General features: G+C 36.1%; 1 protein-coding gene across 2 annotated transcripts in view; it reads left to right on the forward strand.

The window, feature by feature from the left end:
- LOC114332913 (uncharacterized protein CG5098) overlaps positions 1-12,784 on the forward strand; it is a 104,325-nt gene that overhangs the window by 9,204 nt on the left and 82,337 nt on the right. The gene's annotated exons all lie outside the window — the stretch shown is intronic.

Below are 12,784 nucleotides of genomic sequence, written 5' to 3' on the forward strand. Positions count from 1 at the left end.
ATGGGCATTTAAACGTTAATTCGGGTGCAGAACCACAACTACCCGTTTGTCCATTCCTTCGCAACGTTTGTCCAACCCCTTAAAGTGCGAAACAACCCCCCTGTTAATTGTAATTATTTTTTTATTTCTTAATTCGGGCTAGCTTTTAAATGCCCATTTAAGGGAACATGAAGCTAGCCAGAATTAAGAAATAAAAAAATAATTACAATTAACAGGGGGGTTCTTTCGCACTTTAAGGGGTTGGGCAAACGTTGCGAAGGGGTGGACAAAGGGGTAGTTGTGATTCTTCACCCGAATTAACGTTTAAATACCTATTTTAGAGAATTTGAAGTTAGCCCGAATTAAGAATTAAAAAAATAATTAGGTTATACAATTAACGAGGGGGTTGTTTCGCACTTTAAGGGGTTGGACAAACGCTGGGAAGGGGTGGACAAACGGGTAGTTGTGATTCTGCACCCGAATTAACGTTTAAATGCCTATTTAAGAGAACGTGAAGTTAGCCCGAATAAAGAAATTAAAAAATAATTACAATTAACGAGGGGGTTGTTTCGCACTTTAAGGGGTTGGACAAACGCTGCGAAGGGGTGGACAAACGGGTAGTTGTGATTCTGCACCCGAATTAACGTTTAAATACCTATTTTAGAGAATTTGAAGTTAGCCCGAATTAAGAATTAAAAAAATAATTAGGTTATACAATTAACGAGGGGGTTGTTTCGCACTTTAAGGGGCTGGACAAACGCTGCGAAGGGGTGGACAAACGGGTAGTTGTGATTCTGCACCCGAATTAACGTTTAAATACCTATTTTAGAGAATTTGAAGTTAGCCCGAATTAAGAATTAAAAAAATAATTAGGTTATACAATTAACGAGGGGGTTGTTTCGCACTTTAAGGGGCTGGACAAACGCTGCGAAGGGGTGGACAAACGGGTAGTTGTGATTCTGCACCCGAATTAACGTTTAAATGCCTATTTAAGAGAACGTGAAGTTAGCCCGAATAAAGAAATAAAAAAATAATTACAATTAACAGGGGGGTTGTTTCGCACTTTAAGGGGTTGGACAAACGCTGCGAAGGGGTGGACAAACGAGTAGTTGTGATTATGCACCCGAATTAACGTTTAAATGCCTATTTAAGAGAACGTGAAGTTAGCCCGAATAAAGAAATAAAAAAATAATTACAATTAACAGGGGGGTTGTTTCGCACTTTAAGGGGTTGGACAAACGCTGGGAAGGGGTGGACAAACGGGTAGTTGTGATTCTGCACCCGAATTAACGTTTAAATGCCTATTTAAGAGAACGTGAAGTTAGCCCGAATAAAGAAATAAAAAAATAATTACAATTAACAGGGGGGTTGTTTCGCACTTTAAGGGGTTGGACAAACGCTGCGAAGGGGTGGACAAACGAGTAGTTGTGATTATGCACCCGAATTAACGTTTAAATGCCCATTTAAGAGAACGTGAAGTTAGCCCGAATAAAGAAATTAAAAAATAATTACAATTAACGAGGGGGTTGTTTCGCACTTTAAGGGGTTGGACAAACGCTGCGAAGGGGTGGACAAACGGGTAGTTGTGATTCTGCACCCGAATTAACGTATAAATGCCTATTTAAGAGAACGTGAAGTTAGCCCGAATAAAGAAATAAAAAAATAATTACAATTAACAGCGGGGTTATTTCGCACTTTAAGGGGTTGGACAAACGCTGCGAAGGGGTGGACAAACGAGTAGTTGTGATTATGCACCCGAATTAACGTTTAAATGCCCATTTAAGAGAACGTGAAGTTAGCCCGAATAAAGAAATTAAAAAATAATTACAATTAACGAGGGGGTTGTTTCGCACTTTAAGGGGTTGGACAAACGCTGCGAAGGGGTGGACAAACGGGTAGTTGTGATTCTGCACCCGAATTAACGTTTAAATACCTATTTTAGAGAATTTGAAGTTAGCCCGAATTAAGAATTAAAAAAATAATTAGGTTATACAATTAACGAGGGGGTTGTTTCGCACTTTAAGGGGCTGGACAAACGCTGCGAAGGGGTGGACAAACGGGTAGTTGTGATTCTTCACCCGAATTAACTTTAAAATACACGTTTAAATGGACGTGAAGTTAGCCTGAATTAAGAAATAAAAAAATAATTACAATTAACAGGGGGGTTGTTTCGCACTTTAAGGGGTTGGACAAACGCTGCAAAGGGGTGGACAGACGCTTAGTTGTGATTCTGCACCCGAATTAACGTTTAAATGCCCATTTAAGAGAACGTGAAGTTAGCCCGAATTAAGAAATAAAAAAATAATTACAATTAACAGGGGGTTGTTTCAGAGGGTGGACAAAAAAAATTATGTGGTGGACAAACATGGACAAACAATATAGCAAGAGTTTTTTTAAATTTTCGAAAATTTGTGGATTTGTGAAGTTAGCCCGAAAAAAAATTTTTGTTTATAAAAAAGAATTGATGGGTGGACTAACGAAATAAAATGGTGGACAAACGTGGACAATCAATGGACAAACGAATGGCATCAATCGCATTTTTTTTCCCGACTTTTTCGGGCTAAGTTCACGGACCTGCAAAAGATACATATAATCCTAAATTTTCACTTTTCTATCTTTAACCGTTATTTTTTTAAAAAAATTTCGTGGTTTAACATCTAAATATATAAAATTCTAATTCGCAGGCTTTGTTACCGTACTCCTCCGAAACCGCTTGACCGATTTTCATGAAATTTGGCAGGTGGACTCGACCGGACAGGGAGTAGGTTGTTATCTATATTTCATAGCCGTACGTTATAAGGGGGCTTTGCCCTCCCTAAATTTTTTTTTTAATTTTCGACAAACCGATTTTTCTTAATTGTATATGATTCACAAGCAAAAGATACATATAATCCTAAATTTTCACTTTTCTATCTTTAACCGTTATTTTTTTAAAAAAATTTCGTGGTTTAACATCTATATATATAAAATTCTAATTCGCAGGCTTTGTTACCGTACTCCTCCGAAACCACTTGACCGATTTTCATGAAATTTGGCAGGTGAACTCGACCGGACAGGGAGTAGGTTGTTATCTATATTTCATAGCCGTACGTTATAAGGGGGCTTTGCCCTCCCTAAATTTTTTTTTTATTTTTCGACAAACCGATTTTTCTTAATTGTATATGATTCACAAGCAAAAGATACATACAATCCTAAATTTTCACTTTTCTATCTTTAACCGTTATTTTTTTAAAAAAATTTCGTGGTTTAACATCTATATATATAAAATTCTCTTTCGCAGGCTTTGTTGCCAAACTCCTCCGAAACCACTTGACCGATTTTCATGAAATTTGGCAGGTGGACTCCTTGCTTAATCGCGAAAAAAACGGCGTATAAATCGTCTCTCTAGCTCAATTAGTTTCCGAGATAGCAAAACGAGGCCGTAGGATAACACGAGATCACTGGAGACAACACTAAGCACACGAAACGAATGAGCGAAAATTGTACTAAAATCCGTGAAAAAATAAAGTTTTTAACTTTACGATTACTATTTTTAATGTACAAAAAATATTTTAAAATTTTGCCGAAGGACCAGATCTCTGGTATAACAATCAAATTTTGGCGGAGGCGCAAATCTGGTATAATCGAAATTTTGGCGGATGCTTTTGGTGGAGGTTTGTAGTTGCCAAATTTAGTCGCGTGTTGGCTGCTGTACGATACGTGACGATACGATATCTGAAAGTTATGACGATTTGTCTTTTGTAATAAATGCAAGTTTATTTTATCTTATATTAAAGAAAAAAAGAAACACAGATATTGGATACATCCCATCATAAAGGAACGAAATTATAAGGAATTTTGTTACACATTATATAACGAAATTAATATAATAAAGGCCCAGAAAAGTTTTTTAATTTTACAATAATGTCTAAAAAATATTTTCAGGAGTTATTAGTAAGTATAAAAGAGCCGTTTTCAAGAAATAACACCATTATGAGGGAAAGCATATCACCTTAGAAAAACTATTTATAACGCTAAGAGGCTGTCCATTCAATGGTACGCCACTGAGCAAATACAGGTGTTAAATTGATGCCCCTCTATTATACCCAATTTATTGGGAAATAGTGATGTTTCACAAATTATTATTAACAAAAAAATTATTCAAATTAAAGGCACAGTACTTATCGAGAAAGACGAAAACCAGAATATACAAAACCGTAATAAGAGCAACAGTCACCTGCCGGATGTGAGACATGGGTGCTAAATAAAACAGAAGGAGAAATGATAAAGAGTTGAGAACGGAACGTATTGAGAGCTATTTTCAGGGAAAATAATACAGATACGGAAGACGGCTGGCACAGAAGCAGCAATCAAGAATTAAGGATGCATTACAAGGAACCAAGTATAACAAGATAAACAAAGTCATAAAGAATCAGATGGGCAGGTCATTTTGAGGGGATGGATAAGGAAGGAATGCCAAAGATGGTACTGCTAAGAAGACCAGTTGGGACTAGGGACGAGGTAGACTAGGACTGCAAAAAAGTTTCAGGAATATAATAGTATCGATGAAAATTACACACTGGAAAGGAAAGGGCGAAAAATAGGATATAGTGGAGAACTAGAGAACTGGAGAACTATTTTACATACCTAGACATCAAATAAAATTATATATAAGTTATTAGTATAAACTGTATTGTGTAAAATTTGAAAAAAAATTTATTTTTAGTAGATTACTTTTTTCCAGATAGAAATATTGTACCTAATTAAGTTGCTCTTTAAGCTATAAGATAAAAAATTAAAAATAAAATGAGTCCCATATAAAAATAATTTGATATGGGAGTAAAAAATTCAACGGAAAATATAGTTCAAGTCTGTAATTTCCATCATTAAACAAGCTTTGGCAACACTCACAACAAAATTCGCTAGAAAACAGCTCAAACGTCTATGTTATACCACGATACACGCATTTATGATATGCCGTCGAAGTCGTAAAACCGATTGGCGACATTAGGGCGAGATATGGTTTCTAGGATGGGTCGCGGTAACGCCGCTGCAACGAAAATTTTAAGAGCGCCTGGTGTGTGTCACTGCATCAAAGTATAGTAAGGGATGCGTCGCTTTCGACATTTTAGCGGGGGTTCAGTCGACGTACGCCGTTCCGTCTGTGTTAGCGCATACTCCCTACTGAATTCCGAACATAATGGTACTATTTTTTTGTCTCTAGCGCCGTCCGTTTCCGAAATAGCGAACCGTAAGCAGTAGAAAAATTCTGAGCACAGACGAAGAACGAGCGGAAAATTTTATAAAAGAAAAGTGCAACAGTTTAACTTTTGAACTCAAATTGAACAAAATATGAATTTCACATAATTTGTCCTATTAAATGTACCTTTCCGTCTAATTTTTTTCTAATTTCCGAATATCATATAATTGTCCTATTAAATGTACCTTTTCTTATATACCTACAAATTTTGCATTATTGTGAATAAATATTTAGACATATAATTTTATTTTTAATTCGAGGAATTTGTATTTCAATCAATTGTTATGTCGAGCAATTCATTTTCGAGCAGTTGATTTGAGTAAAATTATGACACATTATCTAATTATGACACACTATCTAAGGTGCAACGAAGTTCACCGGGTCATCTAGTCGTCAATATAAATTTAAAAAATATATCTATAGGTAAAACAAAAAAAATCTATTGAAAAATTTAAATAAATTGCACATAATCAACCTTAAGAACTAATAAGTTTAATAAGTTAAGCTGCTACATATTATGATACATATGAAATTGATTATGATATATCCAAATAAATGACCGTTATGGAGTGTAATTTTCAGGGGCAACTCCGAATTGCATGAAAATTTGGATTTAGGTTCTACTTACCCTCCACTTCAAAGTTGTATTTGTGCCGTTAGTTGCTTTTACTTGGGGGGGTTTTACGTCACCCCTTCTCGGGTGTGAAAAAACGTGTGTTTAAAATAAGCCCGGAAATGGATAAATTGACATTATAAGCAACTTTCGGAAACTAGGCCAAAAAATCCCCGGACAAATAATCCCGGACAAAAAATCCCTACAAAAAATCCTGGACAAATAATCCCCACAAATTTTTTTGGACAAAATATCCCCACAAAAAATCCCCAATAAATATTTGCTGCCGAATAGTTCTCTAAAAGTTTTCCCGAAATTTTACCAAATTTCGAATTCCAATTCCATGCTGAAACCTTCAAAATTTACATGACAAAAGAGTGATGAGTTTTTTCAAAAATCGTGGAAGATATGGGGAATGAGCTAAGGCCCCATTCTCTTGACTAGCGCTTGATAACACGCGTTTTGATAACGCGCGATTACAACTATGTATATACATTTTACTTGAGACCGTTCACAGCATTTTAATGACCTAAAAAAACTAAATAAATGGTGTATCACTGTATCAGTAAAGTCTATAGCCCGAGTAAAAGCAAAGTTGTAGCTGTAGCTCATGAAAAATACGTTCTTATTCGTCTAATTCCAAATCGAACATTTCAACGTGAAATCACCGAAAAATTAAGCAATTTTTGGGAAAAACTTATTAACAATTTTTAAAGTGTTTAGAAAAGCTTTATTTTTGTTTTATATAAAAGTTTCTAGCATCAAAAGTAAACGAGTTACGCTGAAAAAAAGTTGGCCCCTGTTTTTTGGTAAAAAAAAATCGTGAAAATCTCCCTCTATTTAGCACCCTAAATAAAATTAATCGTTACCGCTTTACCATTTACTTTAAATGTATGTATATTGTTTACATGATCTATAAGTTTGACCGGTATAAAGTGCTTATTTTTGAAAAAATTTGGTTTTATAGTATAAAAATTTTTTCTAAAAGTTTTGGAAAATTTTTCTTTTTTCAAAATAACTTAAAAAGTATTAGTGATACGAAAAATCACAAAGAGTAAAAAAATGTAGGTTTTGCTGTTATAAATGTGCAGTTTGATTTCGTTTTTCTGTAAGACAAAAATTGGTTAAGATGTGGCTGTTCAAAGTTTGCATACACTCGTGTTTAGTGACTCATTCAACCCCTTTCAACTGTAACCCTTTCAAAAATAAGCACTTTAAACCGGTGAAACTGACAGACTGCTTGTTACATGATGTACCATGCAGCTATTACATCAATCTGAATTTCGCATTGAAAGGTATATAACCTGTAATTGTTTTGAAATTAAATTTAAATGTTGCTGATTTCAAGTTGCAGTATAATAAACAGCACATTTTGATTTCTGGATTGAAACATTTAATTAAGTGTCGTAAAGTTTTATGTTCCATTAGAAGAGGTTTTTGCAATCTCAATATCGTTAGTCTGCGTTTTTAATTTCTTCTTTAAGATTTTATTTGGCCCAATGAAGAAAAAAAAACATCAGACACAATTTTTGGTGGACAAACGTCCACCATTTTATGTGATTTTAGAAAATCACGGAACGTACCTATCCCTCCTTTTTCAATGCAAGTAAAGTCTTTTTTTATGCGATTTTTTTATATGCGGTTTTCTGAAGAACGTACCCACCGCATAAAACGAGACCTTACTGTATTTTTGTCGAAAAATAAACATTTTTCAATCGCAAATAACTCAAAAAGTATTGACTTAAATAAAAAACTCTATTGAAGGAAAGTTGCTTATAATCAGTCAGTTTATCCATTTCGGGGCTTATCTTGAACGCATGTTTTTTCACCTCCGAGAAGGGGTGACTGTCACCCCCCAAGTATAAGCAACCAACGGCACGAATTCAACTTTGAAGTGGAGGGTAAGTAGAACCTAAATTCAAATTTTCAGGCAATTCGGAGTTGCCCCTGAAAATTACACGGTATCGCCGTATTTGCCGTTCATTTAGCCCCGGCGCAAATTGATCCTAAGCGAACACAACCTGGCACCGGCGAGTTGCGTAGAGAGTTCTGCGCATCCTAATATCAGTGAATACAGTGCCAGGTCTAGCATGCAAACGTTTGTCATCGGAACACAATTTTCTGGTGTCGTGGGACGCGTGACTCAATTCTCAGTTGTGGTTTTGTTTTCGAGATGGACGTAGAAAAGCTAATAGAACTCGTTCGGAATTACTATTATTATAAACAACACTGATTGTGATTGGATTGTCGTTGCAAAAACTGCTTACCTATTACATATATTTATATCTCGTCTACATATTTTATTTTTAAGCATGAACAAGCCCGGTATGATGACACATTTTATTTGAGGGTAATGCGATATTCACAGATATGCTTAACGGTTTTTAATAATGAATCATTTTTAATGATAATGTTGTGTAGATTTAAGAAATGAATGATATTTACAAAAATTTTATACCTATAGAAAAGGGATTACGCCATCATTTGTGACATTGTATTTCTAGGCCTGGATCCCGCGTACCAACAAAAAGTTGATTAATAGCAAGCTGAAAATTTGTTAATAGCTTAATGGTGTCTCGTCAGACAAACTTTGATGTACGGGAACACTGAAACAGGGGAAGTTTTAATTGTAGAACAGGTTAAAAATTTGGAACGTCATACTACGAAAACGTCCCATGTATTTTGTCGGACAGAACTTCCAATTGGTTTGTTACCCTTTCATTAAACTCTCATGCAAAAATCAGACTGGTATTTATCACCAACTGGGCATTTTAATAAATCCGACAAGAGAACATGTCAAATGACAGGAATTATGACAGGTGATAAATAGCAGTCTAATTTTAGCATGAGAGTTTAATGAAAGGGTAAGAAATCAATTGGAAGTTCTGTCCGATAAAATACATGGGAAGTTTTTGTAGTCTGACATTCAAAATCTTTAACCTGTTCCACAATTAAAACTACCCCTGTTCCAGTGTTCCCATACATTAAAGTTTGTCCGACTAGACACCGTTACGCTATTAACAAATTTTCAGCTTGCTATTAATCAACCTTTTTTGTTACGCGGGATCCGGGCCTATTCGTTTTAAGTAACCTTTTTTTTTCTAATAATGTGTTCTTGTAAAGGCATATCTGTTATCGCCGTTTATTTTGTCTACGAGTAGGTACCTAATAAAGTTATTAGAATTTTAATGACAAAGCGGTGTTGGGTTTTGATTATATTGTACTAATATTTATTTATCACAGTAAATTGTATGTACTTACCATTCGTATTAAATTCATTTCCGATTTTCTCCCATACTTCGTCTTTAAGTTTCGTCCTCATGTAATCCTTGTGGCTGGTATCCTATTATACAATGGATGTATTTCGTGTTGATTTCGATATTACCATAAATTTAGTTTTCTTTATGTTCAAAGATAGTCCATATTCTTCGCTGCAGTCTGCTATGTTATTCACCAATGTCTGTAGCTCTTCAAGTGTTTCTGCGATCAGAACGGTATCGTCGGCAAATCTCAGATTGTTTAATCTAACACCATTTATTTTAATACCTATGGATTGCTCAGAGAGTGTTCTATTCATTACGTCTTCGGAATAGAGATTAAACAGGGTTGGTGACAGTATACACCCTTGTCTCACACCTCGCTTTATTTCAATTTCTTCAGTGGTATTATTCTCTACTCTCACTACTGCTTTCTGATTATAGTACATACATATTTGCTATTAGTCGGATATCTCGTTTATCTAAATTCTTTTCTGCCAGGAGTCTGATTAGATGATCATGCCGCACTTTATCAAAGGCCTTGTTATAATCTATGAAACACATCAGATCTGTATCTGTACATCAGTATTTTGTAATCAGTATTTGTACTCAGTATCTACCACCGTTGATTGAGGTAACGCTACCACTGAGACCCGGTATCAAAAGTAACCGTTACACGTCCGCACTTATTTTGCCCGTCCCTCTATTCGTTGCAGAGAATGCCAACGGTTGGGTCTTGTTGTGATCAATATGCGGTGCGCTAGAAAAATAACTGCACGGGTCACCCGTCCCGCCGGCGCAGGTTGTGACTCGCTTAGGTTCAATTTGCGCCGGGGTTAAACTGGGCTAATATGAAAGGAAGAATTTCTGCTTGAATAATCATGATTAGGTCTTGCCGAAAAGATACGAGGATGTTTACGAATTAATCAAACAGTTTCTAAAATATATAAAGAAGGATGTGTTAAAGTCCCGTTATTTTTGAAGTAGCTTCTGCAATGTGCTGTTGGTGGGTACGAGAACATGGGTTAGAACACAGGTGGATATGCGGGGTGAATCAATATGCAAGCACAAAGCAGTATGGCGCATGAGACGTGAGGAAGTCGACTTTCTAAGGGTTGTAGCATTGATGGTGATGATGAAAGGCATTAAAAAAATGGCAGCAGCCATAGTCATTGGAAAAACTAGTTCAATGCTTAATACAAATTTATGGAATTAAAAAAAAATATACAAATTATTTTGCGAATTGCAAGAATAGAATAGAATAGAATAATTTTTAATTTGCATAAACTTTTTACTTCTTCTTCTTCTTGTAGTCCCTATCCGTTTCGGACCATTGGCGACCATCATGGCAATCAGTACTTTGCACACTGCTGCTCTAAAAAAATGTATGGTTGTTGTGTTGAACCACGTACGTAGATTCTTCAGCCAGGAAATCCTTTGCCTTCCTGGTCCTCGCTTTCCTTCCACTTTTCCTTGTACGATTAGTTGCAGCAGTCCATATCTTTCGCTGTTCCTCATCCTGCTTTTATTGTGGTTAACAGCTTTTTTCTTTTTGCGTTCTCAGCAAAAAACCCTGATTAGTAACGTGGTCGGTATGATACCTTCAGGATTCGACTTATTACTTAGTTGAGCAAATAACGTCAAGTAAAAGTAAAAGTAAGATTAAAAAAGAGATTGTATAAAACTGAAGTACATAGAACAATTAAAATTAAAATTAGACACTACATGTACAAACTGTAAGAATATGCAGTGAGAGAAATTTAAAAAGAAATATTCAGAATGCAATAATTGTTTTTTCTTGTTCTTCTACGACATTACAGCCCAAATTGAGCCTTGGCCTCCTTTATTTTTTGGCTCCACCCTTGTTTGTCTGTGGCTGCTCTTCTCTATACACGGACTCCTAAAAGGGCTTGTGCGTCGCTGTTTACTGTGTCTTCCCAGCGCTTTTTTGGCTTTCCAACCGGTCTCTTTCCCTGCATTCTAGCGTTCAGTGCTGTTTTTGGTAACCTAACCTCTCCCATTCTTATCACATGTCCGACCCATTGCAATCTTTGTATTCTAATGATGTCTGACATCCTTCCATGGTGCTTCCTTATAAAGTTGATAAAGCTCGTTGTTGTATCGACTTCAGAAGATTCCGTTTTCCCTCACAGGTTCTGGTATTCTCCTCAGTACTTTCCTTTCGTTTTTGGATGTTTCTTGCAGGACCCATATGTTTCACTGCCATAGTATGCTATTGGTCGAATTAAGATTTTATACATTCTCATCTTTGTGTTTCAGTAGACACTTTTAGATCGAAATATATGGTAGAGAGCATAATAAGCTCTGTTTGCCTGCGTTATTCTCTTCCGTATTTCTCCATCTTCTGATCCGTCGGCATATATTTCTACTCCCAGGTATGTAAACTTTCCAACCGTTTCAATATCATTTTTAAGTATAATGTTTTGTGGGAAAATATTTCTTCTCGTCTGTATCATTATTTTTGTTTTTTTCTGTGTTAATTTACAGACCTAGCCTTTTCGTTTGCGTTTTTAAGCTTCTGTTGATGTTCTACTCATAATATTAATATCATCGGCATAAGCGGCCAGTTGATCCGTTCTGTTGGTTAGTAGGTTTCCTCGTCCAGTTTGCATTTACCTAACCGCATACTCCAGTGTCAGGTTATACAATGTTGGGGCCAGCCCATCTCCCTGCTTCAGTCCCTGCGAGATTTTGAAAAGTCTGTCCGGTGGTTTTGTATTCGTACACATGCCTGAGTTTCATCCATTGTGGCTTTAATGAGTCTAATTAGCTTGTGTGGTATTGCCAATTCAGCCAATATAGTATAGTTCAGGGGTGGCCAAACTGTGGCTCGCGAGCCACATATGGATTATTTGTGGCTCTCAACCAATGTACCGGAATTACTTTTAGTTTTTGTGTTTCAAAATGTCTTAAATTAGTGACAAGAAATGTAAAAGACTAAGTGTAACATCCGGACTTTGACAAGGAGACTCATTATTCAATATTTCCTTAGAATACGAAATAAGTAAAATATTATCTGATTTGGCAGGGAGATTTGCGAATCGCTGATCAAAACTATTGTTTGCATTTACTGATGATCTAGGTGCAGTCGCTCGTTCTACAAGAGACGTAAGAGAGGTGTTTTCACAACTCGAGGAAGAAACAGGTAGTCCGGGCCTTCGAATAAATGAAGAGAAAACGAAATACATGCTAGTAACCAAAAATCCAAGACCAAGAGTTAGGCAGAATATAACTATGAATGACCACAACTTCGAAGAAGTAAAAGAGTTTAAATATCTAGGGGCGGTAATCGCAGATGACAACCGCATATAAAAAGAGTTCTCCGCAAGGATAGCTGCGGGAAATAGAGCATTATACTCCCTATCATCATTATTAAGATCTAAGTTACTAAAAAGACAATCTAAATTAAGACTGTACAAGCCAATTATTCTCCCAATGGTTACACATGGAAGTGAAACATGGACTCTACATCAGCGGGAAACAAATATGCTGCTGGTTTTTGAAAGGAAAGTTCTCAGAATCATATTGAAAAGCTCTCAAAGAGATGAATTGACAGGAGAGTGGAGAAGGTGCCGCAAAGCTGAATTGGTGACTGTGGATGGTACTGAAAACATCGTTAGACATATATTATAAAAGCTAAGATAAGATGGGCAGGTTGTGTGGTAAGATTAGAGG

This window comes from Diabrotica virgifera, chromosome 1, assembly GCF_917563875.1.
Source record: "Diabrotica virgifera virgifera chromosome 1, PGI_DIABVI_V3a".
In the NCBI taxonomy this organism is placed as follows: domain Eukaryota; kingdom Metazoa; phylum Arthropoda; class Insecta; order Coleoptera; family Chrysomelidae; genus Diabrotica; species Diabrotica virgifera.